The sequence below is a fragment of the Triturus cristatus genome, chromosome 4_1, assembly GCF_964204655.1.
Source record: "Triturus cristatus chromosome 4_1, aTriCri1.1, whole genome shotgun sequence".
Taxonomy (NCBI): domain Eukaryota; kingdom Metazoa; phylum Chordata; class Amphibia; order Caudata; family Salamandridae; genus Triturus; species Triturus cristatus.
In genome coordinates, this window is record NC_140585.1 from 300,329,071 (window position 1) to 300,339,243 (window position 10,173).

Consider the following 10,173-nt stretch of genomic DNA (forward strand, 5'->3'; position numbering starts at 1 on the left):
ACATCTTATGTAAGTGTAGGCGGGCTGGTGTCCAATAAGCTTTATGTAGGAGCCAAAATTTTGTCTGTTAGAGGACTGGGGATATTTTATTACTGGAGATAGAGTTCCATGTCTGAGACCACTCGGCTTCAGAGATCAGGGAAGAGGAGTGTGAATCCCAAAAGGACATATGGATTTTAAGGGAAGAATACTTTGGACGAATTTGTTTATAAATCCAAGAGACCTGGTGACCTAGCTTATTAATCCTTGACACAAAGTTTGGCAAGGAGGGGGGTAAGGGTAGTAGTTTAGCCTTCGTCAGTGCTGCCTTAACCCTTAAGAAATTATAAAATTCCAGATTGTCCAGATTATATTTAGATTGAAGATCTTTAAAAGTGAGCGGATATGCTGAATCTTCCAATTGGTACGGAAAGATCCCTTTATCAATCCAGGCCTCATTATGTAAAGTTTTCCCTTTATATAAAATATTGTGGTTGTCCCATAGTGATTCGGAGCGTCTCATACAGATGTCTAATTTCTTATCCAATTTCAATAGAGCAGCTTTCGTGTTTTTAAATATGGACTTTAAACATTTGACGGACGTGAGGTTGGAGGTGAGAAGGGCTACCGGGGCAAGATTATTAAGTAAAGATTTTTCAACTTCCAGCCATACTGGGGTATAGTTAACTGGGGGCATGATCCAATACGAGCCTTGTTTTGCCAGGAACTCTGTTTGATACAGTTTAAAATCAGCTAAATTGACCCCGCCCAGAGATTTGTCCAATCTTAGTTTTTTCAACCCAATTCTGGCCTTTTTACCTTGCCATAAAAATTTAGATGTGAGGTTATCCAGCTTAAAGTGAAAATCCTCAGTTAGTAAAAGAGGGAGCATGGTGATGAGATAGTTCACTAAGGGCATGATCATCATCTTGATGGTTTCGATTCCACCCCACCACGTGATAAACTTCGGAGATCATGCATCTAAGAGAGTGCCAAACTCTATACCTAGATAATTTATAAATCCAGGTTGCCACGCAAGGCCCGAATCTCCCAGTACCTCCCTAGTACAATGAACATTAAGGGGCTTAACTTCTGACTTATCCCTGTTTAACTTACATCCCGAGTGAGACGAATATTGTTCTATGGTCATCATCAGGGCCTTAATTGAAGAACTCAGGTCCTCCGTAACTATGAGAATATTGTCCGCGTAAGCGGCCAATTTAACAAGAGTGTCTTTAAAACATACCCCTTTTATTTCTTTATTACGCTTAATGTCCTGTATTAGTGGCTCAAGGGCTAATAGAAAGAGGGAGGGAGAGAGAGAACAACCCTGTCTAGTACCCTGCGCAAGTCTAAAGGATTCCAAGAGTGTACGGGCAGTAGGGGCAGAGTACATAGCCATAACCATGTTGATGTATGAACTACCAAGATTAAAAGACTGCATGCAATGTTTCAAGAATGGCCATGAAACTCTGTCAAACGCCTTCTCTGCGTCTAGAGTGATGGCTATAGTCGGTTCTAGTTTCAGCTTTGCTTGCTCTAGTACATGGCATAATAAGCGAGTGTTGTCATTAGACATTCTGGTTTTAAGGAATCCAACTTGGGAGTTACTTATCAACTGCGGAAGAACCCCGTTCAGTCTTGTGGCAAGTATTTTTTTTTTTTTTTTTTTTTTTTTTTTAAAAACCTTTATTTCGGTAGATGCACAATACACAGCGTCTGCCTACAACCCCTCGGGGCCGGCCGCTATGACATTGGAGAACATAGAACAATAATGTCAGGATAAGAAAAGGTTTAATTTTATGGTTTTATCGAGTACAACGTAGTGTACATCGAAAGGAGTCGAAGCTAATCACTGACCAGGAGAGACATCACCGTTCACGGAGCACCCAGAAGGAAGCGTTGTATAGGAAGGCATTGGTGAGGAGACAGGTGGCCACCATCCAGGGACTAAAAGCATACACTATACCACAGAATGATAAAACACAATAAGCTCCTTACTAACACTGAACCCCGACCCCGAAGAAACAAAGAAACATAAAAGAAAAGGAAACCAAAGAGGAAGGGAGAAAGAAAGAGAAAGAGGGCCATAGAGACGAAAAAGACATAGAACACATCCCATCCCCCCACCCTGCATACCAGCGGAAGGCCATGGCCCACCCCCCCCCAATAGGCATGCCTGTCGCCCCAAATGAACCCCAAGTAGGAAAGAGAGTCCGGAGAGTGGGAAATAACCTCCCAGTCTCCGACTCCCAGAGAAGGCAGGAGGAGGAAATGTTACATACTCCCGGTCACCGCAGCCCATTAAGCATCCCCCACCCTGATAATCATCAGCACAACTGAAGAAGCAAGCAAAGCGGCAGGTGGGGAGACTCCATTCCAAATATGCGAGCAAGGCAAATAATTAGCAGCCTCATCCTAGTCCCCGCCCGCCAATACGTACAGCAAACTAAAGAAAATCGCCCAGCCCCGGCCCGATCCTGAGCGGCCCCACAGATCCACCCCCGCGGTAAACAGTAGCAATTTACACACATGCGGCACAACCGATACATAAGCAAATATTCTAGTCCGGGTCATGCCAGGCGGTCAAGCAGGATCATCAAGGGAGGCGACATCAACCCTGGCCTGAACGCGGAGACCCCACCAAACATGGCCGCCGCTGGGAGTGTACCTCAGGCAGAACAAAGGAGCAAGATGGCCGCTCACGGCAAAGAAGACGCAGAGGGAGAAGAAGCGAGAGTTCCCAGTCATAGACCATCACCACATCGATAGTGACAAACACAGTTTTCCCCACCGAACGGCACACACTCCGGCGATGTTGAGGCAGACACGGTAACACCCGCAGAGGCAGAGTCTCAGTTTGTAAAGTGGAAGGGAGCTTTGTATCTGCAACTTGAGCATTAGAAAAACCCTCGACACTGTAACCAGGGAGAGGACGATCCATAGTATCCCCCTGCCGCCAATTTGTATCCGCCTCGAAGGGAATGAGAGGCATTGGGGGGTCAGACAACCGCAGTAGTTCCCTGGATGGCATAGCAGCATCGATCTTCCACTCCAGTTCTCGAGTGCGTTGGCACCATGTCGCCCGCAAGTCCCCCAGGGCTAGAAGGATATCACCATAGGTCAGGTCTGCTCCCTGCTGCAGCATGCCGACTGTATGTAAAGGCGCCATCGGGACACCCTCCAGCTCGATAGCAGGCAGTGAAACCTGCGTCAGGGACATGGCGGCCTCCGCCCCTCCGGCGAAGCAGACCGACACCGACACCATTGCCGCCGCCAGCCCGCCTCGGAGGGGCGAGGGCGACTCCATAGGACGGAGGAACAATAGTGAGGGCAAGAGGAGTTGCTGCTCGCTATACGGGGCTCACACGATGGGAGAGCCCTCGGCTGTACTGCAATGTGGGTGGTGGGCGCTCTCAAACGGTCACCGCTCTGACCGCTGGTAGGAGGACAAAGGAAGAGTCGCCAGCCCGGACCCAATCGTACAGGAATTCTCTCCGCCGCGAAGAAGGCTCCGCCAGGCCGCCCACTCCACGGCCGGTCACATTTCCCCCGGCGTCGGTCCAGCCCCAGGTCGTCTCACCGTACGTGATAAGCGGTGTCCGGCGGTGGTGGTCGGGCCAGAATGCGTGGGCAAAGTCCAAAGTCGGCAAACTCTATGAATCCTCGATCAAAAAGGCCGGCGGGAACATCGGAGGAATGCGGAAAGTATCAGCGCATTCGTGGGTACATTTGCTCGTGCCGTAGGCAGGATTAAAAATCAGGATGTCATGTAAACAGCAGACGGGCTGCGGAGCCGGGAGCTCAGACGTCCTGTCCGTCCGCCATCTTGGCTCCTCCTCTGTGTGGCAAGTATTTTTGCATATATTTTACAGTCTACATTGATCAGAGAAGTTGGCCTATAGTTTTTTGGCAATAAAGGATCTTTCCCCTCCTTCGGTATATCGATAATATTGGCTTCTTTCATTGAGTTTGATGTGTGTCCCTCCCGGGCTATAGCATTGAAAACTTTTAGCATGATTGGTTGTATTGACCCTCCAAATGCCTTGTAGAAGGAAGCTGAGAAGCCATCAGGGCCCGGGGCCTTATTACTTTTTAGGGATTTGATGGAGTTGGTTATCTCCAATTCAGAAATGGGTTTCCCTAGCGCTGAGCTATCTGCCTCCGACAGCCGTGGTAGGTTTAGTGTATCCGAGTATCTGACACAATCCTCCAAATGAAGGGGTTGTTTACTTTTATATAAATCTTCATAGAAGGACTTAAAGGCGTTCAGAATCTCCTTCTGTTTAGTCTGTGTATTATTACTAGAGTCTTTTATGGAAGCGAAAAACTGTCTCTGTTTATGTTTGAGGTAAGAAGCTAATAGTTTGCCAGCTCTATTGGCATCACAAAGCTTAAGGGCCTTAAATTTATTGATCCACTCACCCGCCCGCTTAGTTACAATTTTATTATATTCGTATTTTTTCCACACCAATTGTTTAAGTAATTCGTTGTTGTCTAACACTTTGGCATGTGAGGTTTTAAGAAGTTTAATTTCACGTTCCAGGTCTATTAATTCAGAGTTACGTTCTTTATTAATTTTCGTTTTAACCCCAATAAGTACTCCTCTAATAGTTGCCTTCAACGCGTCCCAAAGGGTGAAAGCGTCAGTCTCAGGAAGAGCATTATGCTTAATATAGTCCCGAATTGCGTCCTCAATTTTTTCTCTATCTTCTGGATCGGAGAGGACATCTTCATTAAAACGCCACCTTTTAGTAGGAGGCGTGGTGTGGGTACCAGCTAGTTTGGTGTCGATACAAGAGTGGTCTGACACTAGTTTGGGTGTAATGTCCGTTTGGTCAATAAGATGTGTGAAGGAGCCAGATATTAGTATGTAGTCTGTCCTAGTGTAGGAGTTATGTGGGGCCGAGTAAAACGTATAGTCTCGAGAGTCCGGGTGTTGAAGGCGCCAGGAACCCTTAAGATTGAATTTAGAGCAAATTCTTTGAACAACCTCGTGTGAGTGAATGGCTTGAAATCTGCACTTGGATTGGCGGCCAATCAAAGGGTCAAGAGGCAAATTGAAGCGTCACCAACTATGATAAGATCATCTTGTAGAAAGTTTCCTATAGTGTCCGAATCTTTTCCCAGAAGTTGGGCATTAGGGCCGCATATATTGAGGACATGGATTAAATCATCCCCTTTTTTCAGATGCATGACCAAAACCCTTCCTTTTTCATCATGAGTTTGCGAATCAACAGATATGTTAGATTTCCTGGCTATGAGGGTAATAACTCGTTTTTTTTATGGTCTGGTGGAGAGCATAAGACATGCGAGTTCCAGTTGCATTTGATAAAGTTTTATCTAAGTAGTAATAGACTTTCCTACGTTTAACTGGGTGGTTGAGTCCTTCACATTTAAGGAAACAACATTGAGGTCCTCCGCAATATTATAACTTCGATCTAGAGGCATAGACTGAGTTACTGATGGCAATAATAACAGCTGTTCTCCTAAAGTATGTGTGGATCTCCACCCGTGAATCCACAATTGGTGTGTTTAGGTCCATAGTGTGGTATTCCGATAAGGAGGTCTCTGGTTGGGTCTAAATAGGACCATGTCCCTGCCGCTATGTGTAGAGTGGTGTATACCTGTCACTTTAAGATAATCATGAGATAGGATAAAGGAAACATACAAATAAACGAAAACAACCAAATGTACTTTTATCCCCAAACCGTCAACCCCCCCTCCCATCCCGCCCTCCCCTACCTGAAAAATTCGAATGTAGGAGCTGCAATGACAGGACCGTCGGACTGACAGCAGGGAGGGTATTAACATGGATTTTAACAATCTGGAGCAACTCAATTCGGCTTAGTGCAGAAACATTGCATGTATATTGTGAGAAGTTGGCCTGATGTATGATGTCACTAGTTCTAGTGTACACCTTATATCAGTCCAAACAACCCTTATGGTGATTGGTTGTAAAGTCAACCTTATAGACCAGCTATCCTAGTGGTAGCATGGACAAGAGCAGTCTTAGGCTAAACTCTGAATGGCATGTGAAGCCAGCTGTGATACCATATATAATCCCTTGAATACCAAATGAAAGGATACCACAACAGATATATATATAAAATAAAGTGTATTTATTCTAGCCAAACCCTCAGCACTCTTTATGAGATTCGAGGTAAGTACAACACAGTCTTATTTAAGCATACATTAAGTCACACAGGTAAGTAATACAGTTAGGGCGTAGGGGCCACGCAAACCATATACTAAAGAAGTGGTATAAGGACCACTGTCACGGAAATAGGATAGGCCTAGGGAATCGCTGGGGCTACACTACACTACCAACAGTTAGGAAGTGGGAGGCCCACGGGATTCAGGTGCAGAGTGGAAACACTCACGCGTAATGCGTATAGTCGATAGAAATAGTACAGTTTTGAAATAAGCAGTTTAAGGACACTTCTGAAGCAGCTAGAGAGTCGAGACTAGGAAACTAGACCCTAGGATAGTCACTACCCTTGTGAGCACCGAAGTACCCAAGTTACCTAGCCCACGGGCGCATAGGTGTGAACTTGCGTCGGGTTTCGTCGTGGACTTCTATGGATGCCTGAAGGAAAGTTGCTGACAGGCAGCCAGTGCAGAGTGTCCGGTGGATCCCAAGGCCGGGATCAAGAAGGAAGGGTACCTGCAAGCAGAAGGGACAGAGTCAAGGTCACTAGCCAGTGACCACGTGGAATCAGGAAGGAACCAGGCGATGTCGTGAAGATTGCAGGTGAAGGGTGAAGCTTGTCGCTGCAGCCACGGGTACCAGGAGACGTCGAGGACGACCAGGACCAGGAGGCGAGCTGTCCCACGAAGGCTCTTGCTGTCGGCGGCGTCGAAGTCGAACTAGGACTCACCAAGCCTTGGCAAGCGGAACCCACGAAGAACGGAGGACTTGCTTCTGGTGCAGACCAGGAAGGTCTGGGGTGCTTCTCTTTTGCAAAGAAGCGGGAGCCAGTCTGGAGGAGCCAAACCAGCAGTGAAGATTTCAAGGTGTGTCGTCACAAAGGCCGCTAGCCAACGGGCAAGCAACCGAACAGACGCGGCAAGCAGGAAAATGCAGAAGGGCCCCACGCAGGACTCGTGGAATGTGGGGGGCTGATCTTCGGTGCGGATGGTGCTTGGGGTTTCTAAATCCCCGGTGCACAACTTTGAGGGTACCTCAGAAGCTGCGCTGGAAGATACTCGCCACTTTTCCCAGGTAGCCGGTCCCACGTCTCTCGTCGCCTCCACGGATCTCAGCTCGGCTGTGGATGTGGATCAGGGTCGGAGAAGTCTGGAAGTCAAGGCTCTGGTCGGGCTCTGCAGTCGGTCCCTCGTAGAACTTCAGCAAAGCAAAGGGTAGTCTCTTGATGGTGCCTGTTTGCACAGGGTAGCCACTCCTTGGCCACAAGGGAGATTCTTCAGTCTTCTTCTTTCGTCGAATGTCGAAGGTCCAGAGTTTCTGTTCAAGTTGCAGGTTCAGGATAATCTAATCTCCTGGGGCCCAGCTACCACTCTTATACTAATCTAGGGGGCTGGGTTGCCTGCTAGGTCACGCCTTATGGGTGGGACCTGGGAGGGGGTGGTTACACCCCCTTCCCTTTGTCCAGTTTCGCGCCAGGACTGAGGCTGGTGTGCCCCAGCACCGGTTTGAACTGGACTATGCATGGGGCACCTTGTGTGCCCCAGGCAGTGCCTCGTTTCTTTCATCCCTCCCTGCCCCAATACACTAAGGCCTGTCTGGGGTGGTGCTCGCACCTCCCAAGGCAGGAAACCTATTGTCCAAGCCTCCCTTGCCGGGATCACTCCCAGCAGCAGGAGGTCAGACTTGTGTCGTGGCAGCAGCATCCATTTTGTGATGCTGGGGCTCTGGTTAACTTTAACCGGGTAAGTAGGTTACAACATGTCTTCTCCCTCTAGAAGGGAGGGATAATATCCTCATCCCCAGAAATGGGATGGGGGTATTATTCCAAAGTGTTAGACACCTTAAACGACATGTTTTGATAAAGCCAAACCATAGTTACCATAACCGTTTAAGATTATAAGGCACTTTAAGAGTATATGGTAGCCTATATCATAGAACAGCTATAAGGACATGGTTCCGAAAGCTGCAGACAGGCTCGGCTCATGCTAGAGCACCATCTCACATGTTACCAAGCACTCTGCCTCCAGGATTGTTAAGGCCTGCCATAGGAGTGGCTGATAGGTACACATGTGTCTATATATAAGATAGGTATAGGAATACTACACCTAAGCAAGGGGTGATTACACGACCTTGCCCCAGCTGAGTGATCAGCCAGTTGTGTCATAATGGAAGGCCAGGCCAGGGGTGGCATAATACATGCTGCAGCCCCTGGTAGGCCTAGGGTACACCTATGCCCTGGGTACCTAAAATACACTGTACAGGGGCCAATAAGGTGATCCTATCCAAATGGGTTATGCACCTAAAGTACATAGTATCAATTTAGAGAGAGAACAGCAGGGCTGTGGGTCTGGTTAGCAGGCCCACAGCCACATCTAAGTCAAAAACCAGTAAAGCAAAAGCAAAAAGTGGGGGTGAACATAGAAAGCAGACCCTACTCTCCTACATATATCATTAACAATTGCGACTTATAATCAGTAGTTAACAACTATCGCTAATAGTATAAGTATATAAAGTTACATCTAGGGCCATCTAAGGCCAACACTACCTGCTTAGCCAATACAAACCAGGCACAGTTCCCGACCAGTAACATAACGCGTATGAGATATAAAATCACTACTGTGTCCAAAGGAGCGAAGATACTGTTATAAACTTATGCTAGATCTACGTGGATCAACTTGAACCAGAACATCTAAAATTCCATGAAAAACATGGTCAACGGAGACCAACAATTCAATCTGAAAATTATACCAATTACGTATGAAAACAGTACAAGAGGCAAACTTACTCGCGAGAGTATGTATCGTCATACTAGCAGCACACAATAATTTTGTAACAAGAAGGGAAATTAGGCAAGTATAACGACAAATATCCTACATGGTTATAGCAGAGACGAGACACATATGGAATGCTTACGAAAACCAAAGGATATCATGTCTTCCTTTTATTCGAGGCCACTGCCGATATGTCAATTTCCTGTGTTGGAGATGCTTCTGTAGTATGGGTTAACCACTCCCTATGTACAACGTTAAGTTAGCATAACCTCGTCGGCTGTTAGAAAGCCAGCTTGCCGCTTCTGCTGCTTTTGCATGCGACAATGTTGTTACATGTTATTCATTCGAGAACTGCTGACTCGACTTTGCTTCACATGAGAACCGTCTGTTGTTTAACATCCTTAACAGTGAGCAGTGACCTTGGTCTGTACACCGTGTAAAGAACGAGTCTGGGTCACTAGACGGTGCAGGTTGTTGTGTTCAGGTTGATCGTACAACTTCTTAGCCATAACATACATACAGCTGCCAATACCTGAAAGACGAGTCCTTTAATATTGCAAAGCAGCATGTTTTCTGTTACATTCGAAACGAAGAGCTGTTGCAGGAGAGAGCCTAGCTGATCCTGTGATGTGATTCCACTTAGCTGATGTATAAGGTATGGGGTCCCCCATGCAAGCCTAAGAGACCTTCTATTAGTCTAATAATAACTTATTAGTTGCTAGAGAAAGGAGGGTGGTCGCTTTCCACTGTCATTATTATTATGATTGCTCCTTTAATTTTCTATGGTATTGTAACAATGCTGATGGTGCTGATCCTAACCATTTGTCTGCTTGTGTTAGCCAAAGTACTGCATCTTAGGACGCGAGGTTTATAAAATCAACTCTTTAAACTTTACCGTGTCTTTGTTATTCTGTTGTGGACTAATATATAGCTACCAACGGGAATTTCGGATTCCCACCACTCCTGAGAGTATCTAAGTCGCTTGTTCTGGGTTGTCTATACATTGGGACCGCCGAGCTAAATCTGCCCCAATACACTAAGGCCTGTCTGGGGTGGTGCTCGCACCTCCCAAGGCAGGAAACCTATTGTCCAAGCCTCCCTTGCCGGGATCACTCCCAGCAGCAGGAGGTCAGACTTGTGTCGTGGCAGCAGCATCCATTTTGTGATGCTGGGGCTCTGGTTAACTTTAACCGGGTAAGTAGGTTACAACATGTCTTCTCCTTCTAGAAGGGAGGGATAATATCCTCATCCCCAGAAATGGGATGGGGGTAT